At 47.0% G+C, this 23,094-nt stretch overlaps 1 protein-coding gene across 3 annotated transcripts in view; it reads right to left on the reverse strand.

Moving 5' to 3' along the window:
* Positions 1 to 5,917, reverse strand: part of ripk1l (receptor (TNFRSF)-interacting serine-threonine kinase 1, like) — a 71,050-nt gene extending 65,133 nt beyond the window's left edge. Inside the window, exon 1 of one of the 3 annotated variants that reach the window (XM_038796664.1) lies at positions 5,662 to 5,917. The gene's annotated coding sequence lies outside the window, so the exon portion shown is untranslated. Of the gene's footprint in view, positions 1 to 1,680; positions 1,955 to 5,205; positions 5,555 to 5,661 lie in introns of those variants that run through there. The other 2 variants (XM_038796666.1, XM_038796667.1) reach the window with 2 other exon arrangements.
* Positions 5,918 to 23,094: the final 17,177 nt, after the last annotated feature.

Consider the following 23,094-nt stretch of genomic DNA (forward strand, 5'->3'; position numbering starts at 1 on the left):
ATTCTTTGAAGGAGTAACTTATGCTGCGGATAAAGGGGAACCCGTGGATATATTATATTTTGGTTTTCTGAAGGCATTTGATAAGGTGCCACGTCAAAGGTTATTTTTAAAAGTACAAGCTCACAGTGTAGGTAGTAACATATTGTCATGGATGGAGGATTGGCTAGCTAACAGGAAACAGAAGTTAGGCATAAACTGGTCTTCTTCTGGTTAGCAAGGTATAACGAGTGTTGTGCCACAGGGATCAGTGATGTAGCCTCAATATTTTACAATTTATATAAATGACTTGGGTAAAGGAACCAAAGTATGGTTGCTAAATTTTCTGAAGGCATAAAGATAGCTAGGAAAGAAAGATGGTAAGAGGACACAGGAGGCTGCAAAGGAATATGAAATGAAATGAAAATCGCTTATTGTCATGAGTAGGCTTCAATGAAGTTACTGTGAAAAGCCCCTAGTCGCCATATTCCGGCGCCTGTTCGGGGAGGCTGTTACGGGAATCGAACCGTGCTGCTGGCCTGCCTTAGTCTGCTTTCAAAGCCAGCGATTTAGCCCAGTGTGCTAAACAGCCCCTATATACAAGTGGGAAAAGACCTGGCAAACGGAGTAAAATGTGGGAAAGTGGGAAATTGCCCATTTTGGCAGGAAAAATAGAAACGCATCAAAATGGTGAGACTGCAAAGCTCTGGAGGTGCAGAAGGATCTGGATGTCCTAGTACATGAATTGTGGAAGGCGAGTATGTAGGTACAGCATGTAATTAGGAAAACTAGTAGAATGGTATCATTTATTACAAGGGGAATTAAATACAAAATTAGGGAGGTTATGCTTCAGTTATACAGAGCATTTGAGACACCACATCCGGATTATTATGTGCAGTACTGGTCTTCATATTTAAGGATATAAATGCATCGGAAGCGGTTCAGAGAAGGTTTACTAAACTTATACCTGCACTGGGAGGGTTTTCTTATGAGGAAAGGTTGGGCAGGCTAGGCTTGTATCTGCTGGAGCTTCGAAGAGTAAGAGACGACTTGAAGGCGACACTCATTTAGGGCAGAGTTGAGAAAAACCGTTTCTCTCAGCATTGCGAGTCTTTGGAACTCATTTCCTCAATAGGCACTGGAAGCACAGTCTTTGGCAATTTTTAAGCAGAGGTAGATAGATTCGAGAAACGGGGGGTTGGCAGGAATGTGGGGTTGAGGTTACAATCAGATCAGCCACGGTCTAATCGAATGGTGGCGCAGGCTCAACAGGCCGAGTAGCCTATTCCTGCTCTGAATTTGTATGTTGAGATGTACATCAGATGGCTGAAACAATACATTTAACTTTCAGCGGTACAGTGGTTTTTTGGTGTTTCACCTATCAAATTGTTTCAATGCACCCAAACCCTTTGTTTTCCAATCATTGAGAGAAATCGTCTTTGTAACTGCCTTCTCTGCTTCCCTTCACCCAGCAAAGCTCCCCAGTGCCTTTCCAACACGAGCCAGGAATGCCATCCCTCAATAGTTTCACTCCCAATGTCATCTCTAACGTCTCGCTCCTGCTGTCTTAGTGCATTGAATGGTCAACCACCCGATACCCTCCCTGTTTCCAGCTAAACCAGACAGAGTTTTGGAGGACCCTAACCTGAGCTTCCAAATCCCATCAGAACGAGCACTCGTTTCTACCTTCGAAACGTTTCCTACCTTTCTCCCATCTCAGCCGATCCGCTGCTGTAACCCTCATTCTTGCTCTTGTCACTTCAAGATTCACCACTCCAACAGTCCCCTGGCCGGCTTCTATTTCCATTCTCCGTTATCTAAAATGCTGCTACTCATATCCCATTCAGTCGCCACTCACCTCTCACTCCTGTTCTTGCTGATCCACATAGGCTCCCAGCTCCCCCAATGAATCCGCTGCAAAGAATGACAGGCCTGGAACTAGCAGTGGTCATAGGAGCACAAGGACAGCAGTAGCCCTTTCAAGGACAGTAGTAGCCTTTTCAGTCCCTGGAGATTGTTCACAGAATTGTGGAGGCCGTTCGGCCCATCGTGTCTGCACCAGTTCTCCAAACAAGCATCGTGACTTAGTGCCATTCCCCAGCCTTTTTCCCCTACCCCTGCACACAGAAGCAATCACCCAAAGCCCTCTTGAATGCCTCGATTGAATCTGCCTCCACCACACCTCCAGGCAGTGCATTCCAATACCCATCTACTCACTGGGTGAAAAGGTTTTTTCCCTCACATCACATTTGCTTCTTTTTCCAAATCGCTGTTCTGCCATTCAATTAGGTCATGGGTGATTTATACCTCCACTCCATTAACCCAACTTTTCTCCTTATTTTTTAACACCCTTGCGTAACAGAAACATTATTTATCTGGGTTTTAAAACATTCCATTAATCCAGCCTGAACAGTTGTTTTTTGTGTTCCATATTTTCTCGCCCCTTTTGTGTGAAGAAATGTTTTCCTGCCATCCCCACTGAATGGTCTCGCTCAAATTTTAAGGTTACAATCCTTGCTCTGAACAACTACCACCACCACCACAGGAAATAATTACACTTGATCTAACTTATCAAATTCTTTAATCATTTTAAACAATTAGATCACCCTGCGCTATCCTCTATACAAGCCTAGCTTACGCAACCTGCCCTCCTAATTTAACTCTTTTAGCCCCAGTATAATTCTGACAAATCTGCATCTCCTCTAATTTCACTATCACCATCTTGAAGCCCAGTGCCCAGAGCAGATGCAGACTGAACAAGAGGCTTACACAATTAAAGCATAACTTCCACCCTGTTGTATTGCTACCACTGAATGTCTTTAAGACAGATAGATAGGTTTTTCATTAATAGCGGAATCAGGGGTTATGGGGAGAAAGCAGGAGAATGGGGTGAGAAAAATATCAGCCATGATTGAATGGCTGAGCATAATCCATGGTCAGATTCTGGCCTAATCCATGGCCTAATTCTGCTCTTGTGTCTTATGGTCTTATCAGAGATGAAGCAGAATACTTCATTAGTCCATTCAGGTTTGCTTTGCATCAGGAATCAGTGCTTCTGTATGGAATGTACGCTCAAAATTGCTCTGCTCATTCAGAGTCCCTATAGTTTCTTGCTATTTGGGAAATACTCTCATTTATCTTTCTTGGGTCCAAAGCAGATGCCCTCACACATCGATCAACCTCTGGCACAGCGACAGTATTTAACACTGCTGCCTCACAGCAACCGGAACCTGGGTTCAATTCATGCCTTGGCTGACTGTCTGTTTGGGTTTCCTCTGGGTGCTGTTTCATCCCACGGTCCAAAGATGTGTGGATTGGCCATGCCAAATTATCCCCAAGTGTCCGATGGTTAGGTGAGGTTACCAGAGTACAGGGATAGGGTGCTCCTTCAGAGTCGGTGCTGCCGAAGAGATTCTACAAATAGCGCTGCCTTCCTTCAGTAGGGAGTCACCACTGTGTGTGGGTGGACTATGGTACCTGCTCAGGTCTGTGGAATGGACCTTGGACCTTCCCAGGTCAAAGCTGACACCAACCGAATTATGCACTGCTTATTTTGACTCTCGGGCAGTGTCGGAGGCAGCAAGTGGATTAAAGAATAGACACAGGCAGGAGATTTAGAGGGGGTTTGAGGGAAAGCTTCTTCATCCAGACATAGAATTTACAGTGCAGAAGGAGGCCATTCGGCCCATCAAGTCTGCACCGACCCTTGGAAAGAGCACCCCACTCAAGCCCACACCTCCACCCTATCCCAGTAACTCCACCGAACGTTTTTGCACACCAAGGGCAATTTAGCATAGCCAATCCACCTAACCTGCACATCTTTGGACTGTGGGAGGAAACCGGGGCACCCGGAGGAAACCCACGCAGACACGGGGTGAATGTGCAGACTCCACACAGACAGTGACCCAAGCCGGGAATCGAACCTGGGACCCTGGAGCTGTGAAACAACTGTGCCAACCACTGTGCTACCGTGCCGCCCTGGTGGGAATCTGGATCGCTGAAAGGGTGATAGAGGCGGGAACCACCACAACATTTAACAAGCAATTTGATGAGCACTTGAAACTCTGTAACATACAAGACAAGGCCCAAGCTCGGGAAAATGGGACTGGAAATGGAGGGGGGGGGGTGATTTATAAGGGGGGGTTCTTGATAGGGGGAGGTGCTTGATGGGGGGAGCTGTTTGATGGGGGGTGCTTGATAGAGGGGGGGTTGTTTGATGGGGGTGCTTGATGAGGGGTTGTTTGATGGGGGGTGCTTGATAGAGGGGGGTTGTTTGATGGGGGTGCTTGATGAGGGGGCTTGATAGAGGGTGGTTGTTTGATGGGGGTGCTTGATGAGGGGGGTGCTTGATGAGGGTGCTTGATGAGGGGGGTGCTTGATAGAGGGGGGTGCTTGATAGAGGGGGGTGCTTGATGGGGGGTGCTTGATGCAGGGGGTGCTTGATGGGGGGTTGTGTGATGGGGGTTGTGTGATGGGGGGTTGTGTGATGGGGGGTTGTGTGATGGGGGGTTTGATAGAGGGGGGTGCTTGATAGAGGGGACTTGATAGAGGGGGGTTGCTTGATGGGGGGTTGCTTGATGGGGGGGTTGCTTGATGGGGGGGGGTTGCTTGATGGGGTGGGTTGCTTGATGGGGGGGGTTGCTTGATGGGGGGGGTTGCTTGATGGGGGGGTTGCTTGATTGGGGGGGTTGCTTGATGGGGGGGGTTGCTTGATGGGGGGGGTTGCTTGATGGGGGGGGTTGCTTGATGAGGGGGGGGTGCTTGATGGGGGGGGTTGCTTGATGGGGGGGGGTTGCTTGATGGGGGGGGGTTGCTTGATGGGGGGGTTGCTTGATGGGGGGGGTTGCTTGATGGGGGGGGTTGCTTGATGGGGGGGGGTTGCTTGATGGGGGGGGGGGTTGCTTGATGGGGGGGGGTTGCTTGATGGGGGGGGGGTTGCTTGATGGGGGGGGGGGTTGCTTGATGGGGGGGGGTTGCTTGATGGGGGGGGGGGGGTTGCTTGATGGGGGGGGGGGGGTTGCTTGATGGGGGGGGGGGGGGGTTGCTTGACAGGGGAGGGGTACTTGATGGCCGGCACAGACGCGCCAGGCCGAATGGGCCTCTTTTCTGAGCTGCAAAACTATGACTCTTAATTTGATGAAGGTGTTTGTTTGTGAGGTGGGTGCAGCGTGAAACCTGCTCCCACTGTTGGCAACCGATCGATGGCCAGAGATCCAGAGGCAGACTTACCGGTACTGCTGCAAAAGGCGCTGTTTAAACTGTCTCTTCTTCCCCCCCTCCCATCACCACCAGCTCCCAGCCCAGCTGCAATGATATTTGGGGCGGGGGGATTAGGTTGGGTGTTTGTCGCGAATACCCCCTCACAAAAAAAAATCTGAGTACTTGGAAAGCAGAAACAGTCCACAGTAGTTTCACCAACCACTTCCTCGGGTCGCCATTACATTTACCGGAAAGGGAATCAGAGAAGTTTGACAACATGTCCAAGCCCTGGACAGGAGGCAGGGTCTCCAAAAACCACCCGAGGGGTGTGAAAGCCCAGGCCCCCGGAGGGGGAGGGGAGCCACCTCAGACACCCCTTCACTCACTCACACACCTCTCCCCCCCTCACAAACTCCTCCTCCCTCCCCAGCCAGCTGACACTGAGGGCAGTGCAGGACAGGTTGCCCCGCTGATGGTAACACTTACCTGCGATGTATCCAGCCGGTCAACAGTTACATTGTTGCCTCCAGCTCTCCCTTTCCCACCTCCCCGGCTGGCTGGCCGGCCGGCTGCCTTCCTTCCGCCTCAGCCCGGGCCGCCTGTTGCACAAGAGGCAGTGGGAGCGCCGCCCCATTCGGGGGAACCCCCCGCCTTCCCCGGGTGAGGAGTCGCTGGCGGCCTGGCTGACTCGGGGTTTGCGGGTCTGAGCGCCTCCTGCCAGTGAACAGTCCCAGTAAGAGCCGGTGCATTTAGCTTGCTGTGGGTTTCACCTACCTACTACCTATTCTCTTTTTTTTTTGCGCACCAACCATGTTATTTAGTTGTAAAAATTACAAATATTAAATATCCTATATTGCTTCGCAGTTGCTGATTGGCTGCCATGCCTGCCACTTGAAACCCAGCTCCGACCATCTGTCTGACTTGGCATTAAATAAAACTGTTGCCTGCCCTCATCCCAGACATGTTTGTCATGGGGCTCAATTTCTTGCTGAGGTTAACAGCTTCTCTGTTCTTTGAAAGCGGGCTGGACAAGGAAGCAGGCTGTGGTGAATCATAATAGCATAATTCACACTGTTATCACACATGTTGCACCATGCCTCTGTAAGCTCTGCACACGAGCAGTTGCGCAGCTCTGCCCCTAGGGGGAGGTGTACTGGGAATGTACCGAAGTTTGTACTGGGCTCCACCCTTGGCTCCGCCCATGACTCCTTCCCCCCACTGGTTGTATAAAGCTTGGCAGTCGGAACCTGTCTGCCAGTTCATCTAGAGTTCATCTCGTCACAGGCAGGCTCTGTCGTAAGACGATTAAAACCACTGTTCACTTCTAACCACGTGTCGCGTTAATTAATGGTCTCATCACAGGCAAGATCAATGTATAAGGAAGCAGGCAGATCAATGCAGGTCAAAACTGTACCCAGTATCACAGGGTGCAGTCTAAGGAAGGCTCTGTACAATTGCAGCCAGGCATCTTTACCCCTGTACTTTCATCCCCCAGTGATGAAGACGAACATCCTAATTTACCTTCACAGAATAATATAGTATAGAAGAGGCCCTTCGGCCAATCCAATCTGCACCGAGGCAGGAAAGATATCTATCTGACCTGCCCAGCGCCAGGGACCCAGGTTCGATTCCCGGCTTGGATCACTGTCTGTGCAGAGTCTGCACATTCTCCCCATGTCTGCATGGGTTTCCTCCCACAAGTCCCGAAAGACGTGTTAGGTGAATTAGGCATTCTGAATTCTCCCTCGGTGTACCCGAACAGGCGCCGGAATGTGGCAACTAGGGGCTTTTCACAGTAACTTAATTGCAGATTATTATTAGTCCCATTTGCCAGCACTTGGATCTTAACCTTCCTTAATGGTTGGTGCTATCTTTTAGCGAGTCATGAGCAGGGTCTTACCAGGCTCCTGAATTACCCTCATATGGACTGAACTGATCTCTCCACACAGCGTCTCTACCCCACCCAGCCAGGCCTGACTTTCACCCCCTACCCCCAAGCTCAAGCTGACCTGACTTGTGACACACGCACACACTCCGGTCTGCCTGCACGAGGCCAGCCCTTTTTAAAAATATTTTTATTCAGGATTTTTCATATTGTGCAGAACAAAGGTAAGCATACACACACATCGAAAACAAAAATATATATACATCGGTCGTCTCCCATTATTTACATCATTTTCTTATTTACAACGGTTAGAGCTTCCTGTTTTACTTTCCCCAGTAGGCGTTCATTTCTAGCTGGGTCCCCTCCCCCTTTTCTTCCTGACACCCCCCCCCCCCCCCCCCCCTCCCCCCCTCCTCCCTTCTGGCCTTCTGGAGTGTCCTCTTCCCTCATCAGCTCTTATGTCCTGTTCCTGTTTGGTTGGCGTGACTCCGTGTTTTATCTTATTTGCCTGGCATGGTTGGGCTCCATGACTCTACATTCCCCCCGCCCCTCCCCCCTCCCCTACCCCCCCCCACTCCCCTTTCTGCTCCCCACTCCTTCCCCCTTTCATTTGCGTTTGTGGTTGTACTGTGGCTTCCCTCTCCCTTCCTCTGGCTTATTGGCTGTTGGCTACAAACAAGTCTTGGAACAATTGGGTGAATGATCCCATGTTTTGTGAAACCTATGGCACTTTGTCTCTCCCCCCCCCCACCCCGTTGTCGCTGCCCCCCCCCCCCATGTTCCCCCTGTTTCTTCCCCAAGTTGTTTGCCTGTTACTGATGTGTACCCACCCACGCCTTTGCCTGGTGCTCTCCCTTGTTGGAGACAAACCGCTGCCCCTCTCTTGCTCATGTTTCCTGGTGCTAGCTTTCCCGCTAGTGTGGTGGCCCCCCTCTCAGGGTCAGTTATGTGTGCACCCGTCCCCCGCTATCTGTTCTCCCTACCTGCTGTTCTCCTCAACCTTTCCTGCGCTCTCCTGACCTCGCTCTTTCCTTTCTCTGTTGCAACTCCCATCCTCAGAATGAGGCAATGCAGTCCCGTGCAAAGTGTCCTTCCAGATGATTAATTAAATTATCAAATAAAGTCGCTTTGGTTGCTCTTTTCACCTTTGCCGTTTCTCCAGCCCGTTCTCCAGGACAAATTTGTCCACATCCTCAGGGACCGTGTAGAAGTGTTCTCTGCCCTGGAATGTGACCCAGAGTTTGGTCGGGTACAGCACCCCAAATTTTACACTGCTCTTGTGCAGGGCTGCTTTCACCCTGTTGAACTCTGCCCATGCTCGGCCAGGTTAACCCCAATGTCCTGGTAGATCCTGATCCAGTGACCTTCCCAGTTACAGTTTTTCATCTGTCTTGCCCAGCGCAGGATTCTTTCCCAGTCTTGATACCAGTTCGCCTTATTAAGATCGCTTGTTGGAGGCTGACTGGAATTTGGTCTCCAGGAGGTGGTGGGAAACAGTGCAGCTGCCTGAATACGGCCTTCGACCAGGAACCGGTGCTCCAGGCAGGCTTCAGTTGAGGCCACAGGCCACCTTTTCCCCAAGCCCCCACAATGGTGGGCTGGTTGCTAAGGTTTATTTCATTTTAAAGTTAGAAAAGTCACCGGTTTGAAATGTTATCCCTGGTTCTGTCTCCACAGCTGTTGCCTGGCCGGCTGAGTATTTATCACACTGTACGTGCTAACTGTACGTGGACAGTGACCCGGGGCCGGATTCGAACCCAGGCAGGTGAGGCAGCAGTGCTAACCGCTGTGCCTCCGTGCCACCCGTTGGAAAGTCTTTTTATTAATTGTCTAATTCCTAATGTTTCATCGGCTGGAAACAAAAGGGATGTGGTGAGAAGGTTTTATCAAAGTGACTACTTCCTTTCTTTAGTAATCAGGTAAGGGGAAGAGAGAAAAGATTCTATGTCAAATAACAGTAAAATAACCAATAATCTCGCTGATTTTAAATGATTTTGTTGACTAAAGAAAAGCCCCAGTTTGGCAACGTGGCTCTGGCCAGAGGGTAGGGGGGTGTCTGGCTGTGATTAGGGAGGATTATGTGTTGTTTGGGGGGGGTCAGGGGAATAATAATCTTTTATTGTCACAAGTATGAAGTTACTGTGAAAAGCCCCCAGTCGCCACATTCCGGCGCCTGTTCAGGTAAGGCGGTACGATGGGCGGCACGGTGGCGCAGTGGTTAGCATTGCTGCCTACGGCGCTGAGGACCCGGGTTCGAATCCCGGCCCTGGGTCACTGTCTGTGAGGAGTTTGCACATTCTCCCCGTGTCTGCGTGGGTTTCACCCCCACAACCCAAAGATGTGCAGGTTAGGTGGATTGGCCACGTTAAATTGCCCCTTAATTGGAAAAAATGAATTGGATACACTAAATTTATAAAAAAAAAAAAAAAAAAAAAAGGTAAGGCGGTACGGGAATTGAACCTGCGCTGCTGGCCTTGCTCTGCATTACAAACCAGCTGTTTAGCCCACGGTGGGGGGGGGGGGGGGGGGGGGGTGGCGTAGGGGTGATTGGAGGAAGCAGCACTTCTAGCCTGTAATCGGGGGGGAGAGTGAATGCTGTGATTTTGGGGGGGGGGGGGGGGGGGGGGGGGGCTATGCCAGACTGTCATCGGGGAGAGAGTGAATGGCTGTGATTGGGGGGGGCTGTGCCAGACTGTCGTCGGGGAGAGAGTGAATGGCTGTGATTGGGGGAGGAGGCAGTGCCAGACTGTCATCGGGGGAAGGATTGAATGCTGTGATTGGGGGAGGGGGGCTGTGCCAGACTGTCGTCGGGGAGAGAGTGAATGGCTGTGATTGGGGGAGGGGGGCTGTGCCAGACTGTCATCGGGGGAGGGATTGAATGGCTGTGATTGGGAAAGGGGGTAGTGCTAGGCTGTCGTCAAGGGAGTGGGTTGTCTGGCTGTGATTGGGGAGGGGCAGTGCCAAATTGTGATCAGGGGAGGGGTTATCTGGCTGTGATTGGGGAGGGGCACCGCCAGATTTTCATCAGGGGTTGGATGTCTGGCTGTAATTGGGGGAGGGGCAGTGCCAGGCTGTCGTCAGGGGAGTGGGATGTCTGGCTGTGATTGGGGAGGGGCAGTGCCAGATTGTGATCGAGAGAGGGGGGGGGGGTCCGGCTGTGCTTGGGGAGGGGCAGTGCCAGTCTGTCATCGGGAGAGGGGGGGTGTCTGGCTGTAATTAGGTGGGATCTCGCCATGATCATGGGGAAAGAGGCCATCTGGATGTGACTATTTTCCTGTACAAGAAAGGCTGAAGGTTTATTTTGAGGTCCGGAAGAACATTCCTGCCCCCTCCTGGTCCAGAAGGAAACTTAAAAGATTAATTGAAAAAAATACCTTTGCGGCCTCTTTGGGACCAGATCAGGCTCCTCAGTTCGACTGACACTATCCCCACGCCTATCTTTGTGCTTAGGCCTCCGGTATCCAGACCAAATCCATTTAAAAGTGAAGCTACTTCCTTCAGGATGCAGTGAGCACAGTTCAACAGCAGTTCTTACCATGGACATTATCAGAATACTGGTGCTGCTCTTTAGGAGGATTGAGGTGGATATAAGTTCCACTGGTACAAAATGAGCTGCTGAAGGATAGGGTATGGTTGAGAATGGTTAGAGAGGGCTTCTCAACCTTTCTGCTCCAAACACAGTCCTTCCTGTGTTGGAAAAATTCCACAGCTCCCCGTGAGACAAAATTGATTTTTTTCTGTATAAAAATAAGTTTCACAATTAAACATAAATGTTAATATAATATTTGTTTTATATATTTAACGTGAAACTTGTTGATGGTGCTGGGCGACTAGTCCGTTATGACTGCAGTTATCTTCGGCAAAAATTCACATGTCAATGTTTATCCTGCATCAATGCTATTTTTGATCATGATGTGGAGATGCTGGCGTTGGACTGGGATGGGCACAGTAAGAAGTCTTACAGCACCAGGTTAAAGTCCAACAGGTTTGTTTCAAATCAGTAGCTTTTGGAGCACTGCTCCTTCCTCAGGTGAATGAATAGGTGGGTTCCAGAAACATATATATAGACAAAGTCAATGATGCAAGATGACACTTTGAATGCGCGTCTTTGCAGGTAATTAAGTCTTTACAGGCCCAGATGGAGCAACTGAGGTACGATTCACACCTCTTTAACCTGTGATTATCCCTCTCTCCAGTTGTCCAATTCGCTTTTGAAAGCTAGTATTCAATCTGTTTCCTTCACCGTATCAGGCATTATAAAGCTACCTAAAATGATGGTTGGAACACAGTGGACGTGATTTTCTGCACGCTCCCCACAGCATGTTTCATGTTGTATGCACCCACCGCTGCCCACCCACCGCTGCCACAAAACCAATGGCGGGAGTTCACTGTCAGCAGGGCAGGAAGATCCCGTCAGTGGGATTGGCCAGAAAATTCTGCCCTCGATGTTGCTCATCTCCTGATCTGTGCTGACAGTCGCGCTGTTCAAACAGCGTCACAGCTGCCAACATTTCTCACTAACCCCCAGCACAACTACAGATTTGAAACATTTATTCATCAAAAGGCAGCACAATGGTTAGCACAGTTGCTTCACAGCTCCAGGGTCCCAGGTTCGATTCCCAGCTGGGGTCACTGTCTGTCCGGAGTCTGCACGTTCTCCCCGTGTCTGCGTGGGTTTCCTCCCGGTGCTCCGGTTTCCTCCCACAGTCCAAAGATGTGCAGGTTAGGTGGATTGGCTATGTTAAATTGCCCTTAGTGTCCAAAAAAAAAGGTTAGGTGGGGTTACGGGGATAGTACGCAAGTGTGGGCTTAAGTGGGGTGCTCTTTCCAAGGGCTAGTGCAGACTCGATGGGCCGAATGGCCTCATTCTGCACTGTAAATTCTATGATATTTCTTCTCTTGCTTCAGTTACTTCTCTTCCCATGTTTAGGTAATCAGTAGAATCTGTATTGTTCTGGGAGCCTGATTCTCCGCCTGTTCTTGCCACTTCTCTTACATATTTCTGTCCATTTGCGACAACTTCCGTCAGAGGCTCGTCGATTGAACTAACATGGTCTATTTTAGCCTGCCCATAGCTTCCAGCCGGCTTTATTTTACTGACCGTTTTTGGGTCGTCCATTTGTACTTGCCATTCAGACAATTTAACACCTGACAGTGAGGTGCATGATCTGTGTTATCCCATTCAGATTTAGTGTCTATCTCAATAGCCATATGTGGTGAAGGATCCCACAATGGCCCTCCGTTCAAGAAACCTCCTCCCTCCACTGAGAGTCATTTGCTTCCATTTCCTTTTTTTTCATTCACCGACCAAAATAAATAATCTTTCACTATATCTTTCCCACTTTAAGGACTTCAGGTGGCTACTCTAGGTTCTGATAGAAATATTTGGATCTCATAATAACCTTAGGTGTCCCGAGAAGGTTAAACAACAAAGATTTATTTAGGCAAACAAAAGTAACATCAGTACCCCAACATACAGCACATAGATCCCAACCCGGACTATTGATTACGCCGGTCCCAATCGGAGCCGGCTTTTAAGTACCTGGTTCACATGCTCCAGCTGCTAGGCCTCCACCCTCAATAGAGAAGCTCATATTCCACAAGCCCCTCAGGGAGATCAATGGGGTCATCCCCGTGCGTCTCATGAAAGTTATTACCGACCTACACCCACCCACATTCCCAGTGCCTCCCTCCCAGTTTCCCCCTATCCCCACCGCTCCTCCATAAACTCCATTCTCATTACCTTCTAGCCCCAAAAACCTTCTTTCCCAGTTTTCCCTTTCCCTGAACCCCATTCCCTCACCCCCATCTCCAACCTTGAACTCCATTCCCACCTCTTGGCCTCCCTTTGCTGAGCTCACAGTCCCGATCCACTATCCTGCGAGCTCCATTCCCTCTTCCCACAAGCCCACATTCCTGAGTCTCCCCTCCCCAGCTCCCATTCCCTTACTCTCCCAAACCTCTATTCCCGAGTCTCCTGCTCCCCTCCCAGCTCCCCGTTTCCCCATTATCCACTCTTCCTGCCTGACATCAGATAGGGCGAGGCTCTCTGTGAATGCAAGCACATAGCAGCAGCTGGTGATGAGCTGCAGAGTAAAGGTAGGGAATAATTATGTTTAAAATTGACTTTGTCCTGGTTCCTGACTTTATAACAGTCAAGAAATATTGACAGCAGCTCACACAGGTGTCTGGCGTTCATATCAGTTCAGGATAGGAATTCCTCATATTGGGAAACTTCCAACGGGTTGAGAACATTGTAAAAAAGTAGTCCCATTATAATACGCTGAGCTCACATCTATATATTTTCGCCCAGTCTCCGTATTTTCTATATCTGCTATGTAACAGGTGTGCCTAACTTAGAGATGACCAGTCACCAAATCAGACAATCAAATTTTCAATTATTACTGCGGTCACCATTAATATTGGATTTCTGTTGCATGCTGTCTTATATACTTTGCCCTTTACATTCTGGAATTCTAGGATATTCTTTACTTCTAATTCCAAATTAGAGGACATAGAAACAAAAGACATATGGTTATTACTCTTCAGTTATCAGCTCAATCACACAACACAGACACTTACATGCCATGCCCCTGAGGCTGGTACTGATAGTCTCACACACGAAGGACACATTAGAATGTCGGCAATGTCATGTGAGAGTACCTTTAAGAAATGGGTGTTTAGGAAATGTACCTTTAAGAAATGGGTGTTTATCAGTAATGTCAGAGTGTGGGTGGAGTTGAGCTATCTGTCAGCTTTTTACTTTTGTTTTTGAGCAGGCTGCAGGGAGTGTTTTAGTTTTGTTTTCAATGTTGGAGCTGAAGCCAGACAGAGCAGGTGTACTGTCGATCTCTCTGCCATGAAAAGACTATCTCTTGATCATTTGGTGAATTCAGAATTATAAATATTCTCAGTAGTTAATGTGAACCTAAGGTGCTTTATTAAAAGGTGTTTCTTTTGTTTTCTGGCTGTTGTTTGGGAAGTTATTAAGAATTACTTAGTGTTGTATTCTTTGGGAGTTGTATTTGCATTAATGGTTGCTAAGATGTTCACTGCATGTTTTAAAATGGTTAACTTGAGTTCATAGAATAAACATTGTTTTGCTTTAAAAAATACTTTTCCATTTCTGCTGTACCACACCTGTAGAGTGGGCCGTGTGCGCCCCATACACAATCTGTTAAAAGTTGTGGGTCAGGTGAACTCCATGATACACTTTGGGGTTCTCTAAACCCTGGCCCATAACAGCAAGCTGAAGTTGAAGCCGCTAAGGAACGTCATACCCTTATAAAGGTTTTTAAAAATATATTCTTTATTAGGTATTTTCCCATTTTTAAACAAAAACGCAACAAGGTAACAGAAAAATTGGTGCAGAGCAGGTACAGTGCTGAACAAGAGTTATTGTTGGCATAAATGGTTCACACTGCTGCCTCACAGCTTCAGGAACCCGGGTTCAATTCCAGCCTCGGGTGACTGTCTGTGTGGAGATTGTACTTTCTGCCCGCGACTGCGTGTATTTCCTCCGGGTGCTCCGGTTTCCTCCCACAGTCCAAAGATGTGCAGGTTAGGTGGTCAATGAATTGGCCGAAAGGCTGTATTCTGCCCAGTGACACGTGGTGATTGATATCTGAGTGGGATGATTTCCAGAGACCTGAGGAAAGCAGAGTTTTAATCGTGGACACTCAGGGGAAAGGACCTGTTCCCTCTCTCCCTCGTGGTTTCACCAGAAAAGCGGCTGTATTTCTGAAACTGCAGAGACCTGAATGAATCGACAGTAAGACCAATGGGCTTGGTTTGAAGGACGTTCTGCTTAAAGACAACCATCTGAAACAAAGACTCTTTTTCCTTTTACTTATTATTTTTGCCCCTTCCTCCCCTCTGTGTTTTTTTGTCTTGTGTTTGTGTGTGTGTGTGTGTGTGTGTGTGTATGTAGAGGGTGGGGGCAGGTTAAAGTGTGGGATTATGAATTGGTTTATAGTTAACCAGTTGTATTTGCTGCATATTTCATTATAGTTCTTGTTTTAAAATAACAAGTAATTGTGTTTACATTTATAAACCTGGTGACTGTAATTATTGGACAATCAAGGGTCAAAGATTTTGGGTATTTTTCTAAGAATTATTGGTTAATTCAATTGTGTTGCGACTCAGGGTGAAAGGGGGCATTTAACATGCCCTGGCCCAGGGTGCTGCAACAGGAGATAGGACTTGTCAATATTTAATGTTATTTCCCACCCAAAAAATGTTTCTTCTTGATTCACAGAAATGGGCAAGAGCTATCTTAACTGAACTCTTCTTTTTTTTAAATAAATTTAGCGTACCCAATTATTTTTTCCAATTAAGAGGCAATTTAGTGTGGCCAATCCACCTACCCTGCACATCTTTTGGGTTGTGGGGGCGAAACCCACGCAGACACAGGGAGAATGTGCAAACTCCACACGGACAGTGACCCAGGGCCGGGATTCGAACCCGGGTCAGCGCCGTAGACACCAATGCTAACCACTGTGCCACCGTGCTGCCCAACTCTTCTTTTTAATCAGCTTTTTATTGTCCCATTGAACCTTATAGGTAAATTTTACCTTTCTGGGTACTGGAACTGTAGCTCGTATCAATAATCTCATCAATTTTGGTTTCAGAAACACCAGTGTTGGTGGTTTTACAGCAGAGATGCAGGTGTTTGACATTAGTTTTGGTGCTGACTCCCGTACCTCGCCTCCTTCAGCATTCTGCCTTGGAGGATAATAAAGGACAATCCATGATTAAAACCAAGCCTTTGAGAGGCCGAGTCCAATTTGTCACCATGTTGTGACATTTGATGGTTTTCTCATGTTTGCAGATTAGATCACAAATTCTTAATGACATTAGACCTTCACCTTGCACCAATGCGTTTCTAGTAAGGCTGTTCCGTAATTTTGTGGAGTCAATTTGATACCAAAACATTACTCTGAGTAATGCTGTGCCAACAGGGTCCCAAAGGCCCACTGACCTGTTTAAGAAAAATCAAATATTCATTGTGGCTTGAAGTCCAATGGGTTAATTACATAACACTCATTTTTGATTTCCTGATTTCTTTTTATCACCATAGATCAATGTTCATTCATATTAAGGAACTTCAATTCTGATAACCATATTCAGCAATGCATACATTGCTGCTCCATGACTGTACAGATAGACTTAATCTGATACTAGTAAAAATAACCCATTGCCAGTTAAAGTGTTAACGTCTCTGTCGTGAAGAAAGGCAAACTCAGGCAGCGTCTGCCACCAGACACATGTAGATTTCCAATATGGGCAGCACGGTAGCATAGTGATTAGCTCTGTTGCTTTACAGCGCCAGGGTCCCGGGTTCGATTCCCCACTGAGTCACTGTCTGTGCGGAGTCTGCACGTTCTCCCTGTGTCTGCGTGCGTTTCCTCCGGGTGCTCCGGTTTCCTCCCACAAGTCCCAAAAGACGTGTTTGTTAGGTTTACATAGAACGTACAGTGCAGAAGGAGGCCATTCGGCCCATTGAGTCTGCACCGACCCACTTAAGCCCTCACTTCCACCCTATCCTCGTAACCCAATAACCCCTCCTAACCTTTTTGGGTACCAAGAGCAATTTAACATGGGCAATCCACCTAACCTGCACGCCTTTGAACTGTGGGAGTAAACCGGAGCACCCGGAAGAAACCCACGCAGACACAGGGAGAACGTGCAGACTCCTCACAGACAATGACCCCGCGGGGAATTGAACTTGGAACCCTGGTGCTGTGAGGCCACAGTACTAACCACTGTGCTACCGTGCTGCCCAGGTGAATTGGACATTCTGAATTCTCCCTCTGTGTACATAAACAGACGCCGGAATGTGGCGACTAGGGGACTTTCACAGTAACTTCATTGCAGTGTTAATGTCAGCCTACTTGTGACACGAATAAAGATTATTATTATAACAATTGTATTAGATCTCCAACCTCACCTACATGTCTTTTTTACAAAGTCTTTGTGCATCTAACAGTGCTTCACTTAACTTGCCACCGTGTTACTTTAACCACATGTACATTCTGGCAAATACATTTGAGCACTTCTTTGATTTCCAATTTTTACTATTATGTTGGCAGCCTTCCAGCTCAGGAAATGATGGATTGCACCCAGGGCATATCACATTGAACATAATTTCTTGTGGCTATAGAGGCTGATTCATGAGTGACAGTCTCTTCCGCAGCTACCACCGATGACTGGTATTGATCTGAGGTTGACTGATGTCTTTTCTCTTCCGGTGGGCTCTCTTTTCCATCATTGGGCATTTTCTTAGTCCTCTGCTTTTTCCATGCTCTCGCTGACTGCTTGTCATCAACTCCGATCCCCCTCAACTTAAAGTCTCGCTTGCAGACATCCTTGTATCGCAGATGGTGGGTGACCTGTTGGTTTCATGTGAGTAGTAAATTCGCTTTGAACATGTCTTTGGGCTTACAGCCATCATGCATTCGGCTCACATGAGCCAGCCAATAGAGTTGCCACTAACTCAAGAGAGTAAACGTGCTGGGGATCACTGCTCGCTGGTGTACCTCCATATTCGGCACTCTGTCTTACCAGGAGATGCGCAATATTGAACTGAGATATTGAAGATGGAAGCTGTTCAGCCACTTTTCTTGGTTTGCGTAAGTTGCCCATGCCTCACCACTGTAAATTTTGATTAGGTGTTTAGGCATTTCGCAAGACAAGAGGATTCAAAGGCGTGTATTGGATTTCACATAAATTAGGCTACAATAATTATTATTAATAACTATTGCACAAGTCCTTATGATAATTTTTGAGCTTGAAGGGTTAATTGCTGATCAGCCATTCCTAATTCTGGAATATCTAATTTAATCATCCACCTTTTAAGCTTCACTTACATTCAGGCTCTGGATCTTTTCACCTCGTTACATTAATTGCAATTGTTTTAACAAGAATCACTCCCCCATAAGTCTTCCCTTTGACTGAAGTGTCAATCATGTAGTTTAACTGGAGACAAGTGCCGATTCTACAAGGATGTTACACAGCTGGCTTGGGAGGAGTTACTATCTGAGGCAACAGCTTCTCAGCTTGATGGTTAAAGCCTTTCCATGGAGGTCTCATTGCTGAGAGATATAGTGAGCAATAACAATTTATGGTCTTTGCTGAATCACCTTATCGGCTGAAGCACTGGGTCTGATTTTAACTCTGTCCAGCTGAATGGGTATTGAGTGAGTTAAAATCATAGCCAATGTCTTTGTGTTTCCGTTTCACTAGAAATGAAACTGAAACTGACATCTCGATGCAGCCTTCCAACAGGAAAAGACTTTACAGAGAGCTGCACAGTGGCACTGTGGTTAGCATTGTTGCCTCACAGCGCTAAGGAAATGGGTTCGATCCCGGGCCACTGTCCGTGTGGAGTTTGCACATTCTCCCCATGTCTGCGTGGGTCTCATCCCCATTACCCAAAAATGGTTAGGTGGATTAATCATATCTTTTTTTATTAAAACAGTAAAAAATATATACAGGGCCAAATGGTACAAACACTAATTTTGTGTTGGAGAAACAGGGTATCCTCCCCTCAGTACCAATGTACGGGGAGGGGGTGTCGGATACTCTGATTATTAAAAGAGTTCACAGCACAGTTGTAAAAAAAAACCGGTACAAGCATGCTAAATTGCCCCTTAATTGAAAAAAAAGAATTGGGCACTTTAAATTTTTTAAAAAGGAAAAGACTTCACAGTTTAAAGCTAAAACTTATCACTCCAAATTGTGCTACAATAGTAGTTAGGCTATTGGTAGTAGTTTGGAATTACAGGTAAATCTGACTGCAACTTCTGATGTCTGAACATACCCAGTTAAATATTGAAATCAGAAGGTTGCTGTCAAGGTTTCACTGTTTCCGTTGTGTGCTGCTGTGGTTCCTTTCCAATGTACTCTCTTGTTAGATCTATAGGGACAGCAGTCTGCATCAGTGTTAATCTGAGTGATGGTCTTTATTAAATTGTCTGGAAATGGTAAAGAGTCCCATGCCTATGGCAACCCAATAGTGCACTGGCAGTACAGTTAGTAAGGTTACATTTACAAAACCCAAACGTCCCCCTTTTTCCTTGCACATAAAGTTACCTACTGTGTACCCACTGTTCTCGTGCATTACCAACCGTTTGTTCTACTAGTCAGACTCTGCACATGCATTGCTCACATCTGTGCAGGTCTCTTCATGGTATAAGCACACGTTGATATTGGCTGTTTGGCTGGGTGAAGTTTTTTGTCCATAGAGTGTTGTCCCCATGGTGCTTGTTGCTTTACAGAGTCATAGAGTTCTAAAGGACAGAAAAGGCACTTTGGCCCACTGCGTTTGTGCTGGTCAAAATCAACTACCTAATTATTCTAATTCCATTTTCCAATACTTGGCCCACAGCATTGTGTGCCTTGGCATCGCAAGTGTTCCATTGTGGTTCTTGGGGACTCATGAACCTCTGGGGCTGACGGTAGTTCTGCACTCAGTGCAGCTGGTGAGATCTCTTCTCTCCGGCTGGCCAGCTGCCGTGAAGGAACAGCTTCGCTAGCTGTTCGGATATGCCTGTGTTTGCACCGGTATATTTGGTCATTCACTTCCGCTGCGTATGATCGAGGTGACAATTGCTCTCTGCATGCATCAAATTTCCACATGGGCTGACTCCTGCTGAGAGCATTGAAGGGTTTGCACCCTGACTGGCTCGCCAATGCTCTGCTTTGGTAATGGGGAAAATTGATGTACATAGAGATCTGAGAGTTCAGGTCCATTGTACCCTGAAGGTGGCAACGCAGGTCGCTAGAGTGGTCAAGAAGGCATACAGCATGCTTGCCTTCATCGGACGGGGTATTGTGTACAAGAGTCGGCAGGTCATGTTAAGTTGTATAGGACTTTGGTTAGGCCACATTTGGAATACTGCATGCAGTTCTGGTCGCCACATTACCAGAAGGATGTGGATGCTTTAGAGAGGGTGCAGAGGAGGTTCACCAGGATGTTGCCTGGTATGGAGGGTGCTAGCTATGAAGAAAGGTTGAGTAGATTAGGATTGTTTTCGTTGGAAAGACGGAGGTTGAGGGGGGACCTGATTGAGGTCTACAAAATTACGAGAGGTACGGACAGGGTGGATAGCAACAAGCTTTTCCCAAGAGTGGGGGTGTCAGTTACAAGGGGTCACGATTTCAAGGTGAGAGGGGGAAAGTTTAAGGGAGATGTGCGTGGAAAGTTTTTTACGCAGAGGGTGGTGTGTGCCTGGAACGCTTTACCAGCGGAGGTGGTAGAGGCGGGCACGATAGCATCATTTAAGAAGCATCTAGACAGGTATATGAACGGGCAGGAACAGAGGGAGGTAGACCTTGGAAAATAGGAGACAGGTTTAGATAAAGGATCTGGATTGGCGCAGGCTGGGAGGGCCGAAGGGCCTGTTCCTGTGCTGTAATTTTCTTTGTTCTTTGGTTCTTGTCAAAATGAAATTGACTTTCTGTCATTTCACGTTAATCTTTTCACTCACGCCTGTTACTACCTCTGGTTTCAGTAGCTTTTCTGATATTGGAAGAGTAGTTTGCGCGTGGCGTGACTCTAGTTTCTGGATAGGTATATTTTTCTGCCAAACTGCTTCATTTACCTTTGCTTGTGCATTTCATCGCACTGACGTGGTCAACAACCGTCTTGCAGTTTACTTGAATATTGTCTCCCTCTTTAGGGATTTTGTTGCCCCTTCTTTGTTGGCACATCTGGGTTACCAGCCCAAACTTTAGGCTTGCTTCAGCTGAGACAAGTGGCCGTCGTGTCCCATTTATGATCTAAACCTCAAGATCTTCCTTCTTGCCTTTGCATTGGGCTAATTTGTCCTCTCAGTATGAGTCTTGGGCGACACAGCGGCTAGTACTAATACCTCACAGCGCCAGGGACCCAGGTTCGATTCCGACCTCGGGTGACTGTGTGGTGTTTGCCCATTCTCTCCGTGTCTACATGGGTTTCCTTTCAGTCCAAAAATGTGCAGGTTAGGTGGATTTGCCTTGCTAATTGCCCCTTAAGTGTCCAAAGGCTATGTGGGATTACGGGGATAGGGTGAGAGTGGGCCATGGTAGAGTACTCTTTCAGAGGGCTGGTGCACACTCGATGGGCCAAATGGCCTCCTTCTGCACTACAGGGGTTCTATGTTGTTGCCTCAATCTTACTTCCGAGTGCTTCATTTTCAGATCACCATGTTGAGCCACTTTGCACAGATCCAGGTCATCATGTTGCAATGACGCACTAGTGCCAATAAGGCATTTCTTATTCTTTTGATTTTTTTCCCTCTACGACCATCAAGGTAAAGAGCCACAAACCAGTTGTCATCAACTGACTTTACTGAACCAACCTGTTGTCTCATGTATAGTTCTTCATCAAACTCGTCTGTTGATATCGCTTCAGTGGCCATCTGTACAGGCTTGTTTTTTTTCTCACAAAACACTTGTGTGCGGAATGGTTCTGCTTCTTGCAGTTAAAACACTGCATCCCCATACTGGACAATCGGTCTTATCTTGCGCATGGTGTCTGCTGTTTTTGTATCCTGCCCTTTCTCTGCGATTGCTTCACTCTTTTGGCTTGGACTGTCTCTCAGCATAATGTGTCTCCTGATCCATTCTGCCATACGTATGCTCCAACTGTTGTTTCAGAAGTTCTGCATTTCAACACACATTTATCACTTTCCTTCAGTTTCTCATCTTTCAGCAGACTTGCTCTCATCGAGGGGTCTTGCACACTTGTGACTGATCTATCTTCAATCAAGGTAATCCTTCACCTGTCCGAATTCACATGATTCTGCCAGCTATATTACTGCTGTGACATATTGTTCAATGATCTTGTTTTCACTCTGAATTATCGTGTTGAATACATACCATTCATATCCAACATTCATTTGGGTTTAAATTGTGCATCCAAAGCTTTGAAAATCTCGTTATTTTTTTTCCTTTTCTCGTCTGTTAGATTTAGAGTGGTATACACTTTGTAGCAGCCCTTCTCCAGTAGTGATAACAGTGTGGCTACTTTTATCAGTTCAGGGTTGTTGCAATCTCATAGTTCTGACTAGTAAACAGTAAATGGAAAAACTGCCAATTCTGCGACCTATTAGTGCTCATTTCGACTGGAAGTTTAAAATTTTACAAAGTTTATTGTGTTCACTCACGCAGTATTTTTGTAGCTTTCTGCAGATTTGTATATTTCTGTGTGCCTTTCTGAGCTGGGTCACACTTATAGCCTCTGTGTTTTCCTTTGTTCTTTACAGCTTTATTTTGTTGCAAATTTGAAACTTTCTATTTTCCTTGGTTCTCGGCATCTTTGCTGCACCTTTTCCAGGTTTCACGCTGATAAGAGCAGTTATAGTACAGATGGAAACTTAATCGGAGGAATTCAAATCTGGAGTTCCGGAAAAGGTGTGTGTGGATTTGAGAGATAACAACATCTTCAAGGGTTTTGGAGAGGAATCGTAGTTTGGGGGCGGGGTGAAAATATACAAGGACAGAAGGATCAAGGTTTTTTTTTTTGAAGAGAGGTCTGATGGACAACTGATTTGAAGAGAGTGGCAATACCTGAGGAAAGAGAACCATTAACAATATGGTGAACTCCATACTGTCGAATCATAATGGCATCTTTGGCAATTGCTCAGACGACCAAGTGGTTTTGAAAGTTATTGCACTTTCACTTCCATTGACAGTACTGTCTCGTTGTAAAACTCAGCGGCCCAGTTCCAAAAGATAACACAGTGCATGGACTTCATTGTTGGTGAGACTTATCTTCTCAATTGCTGTCCCTCCTATATAAATCAGTCAGCTATCTGAGGAACAGCACATGAGGTGATTTGCAGCATCTTGCTCTTTTAAAATCCTAACCTTTTTGACCAGAGCTACTGTGGATTGAATGTTCACAATTATGAGGAGTCAGGACAAAGTAGATGGGGAGAAACTGTTCCCACTCGATAAAGTATCGAGAATGAGAGGGCACAGATTTAAATTGATTGGCAAAAGAAGCAGGAGTGAGCTGAGGAAAAACATTTTCGCGCAGTGAGTAGTTA

This window comes from Scyliorhinus canicula, chromosome 5 (genome assembly GCF_902713615.1).
Source record: "Scyliorhinus canicula chromosome 5, sScyCan1.1, whole genome shotgun sequence".
Lineage (NCBI taxonomy): Eukaryota > Metazoa > Chordata > Chondrichthyes > Carcharhiniformes > Scyliorhinidae > Scyliorhinus > Scyliorhinus canicula.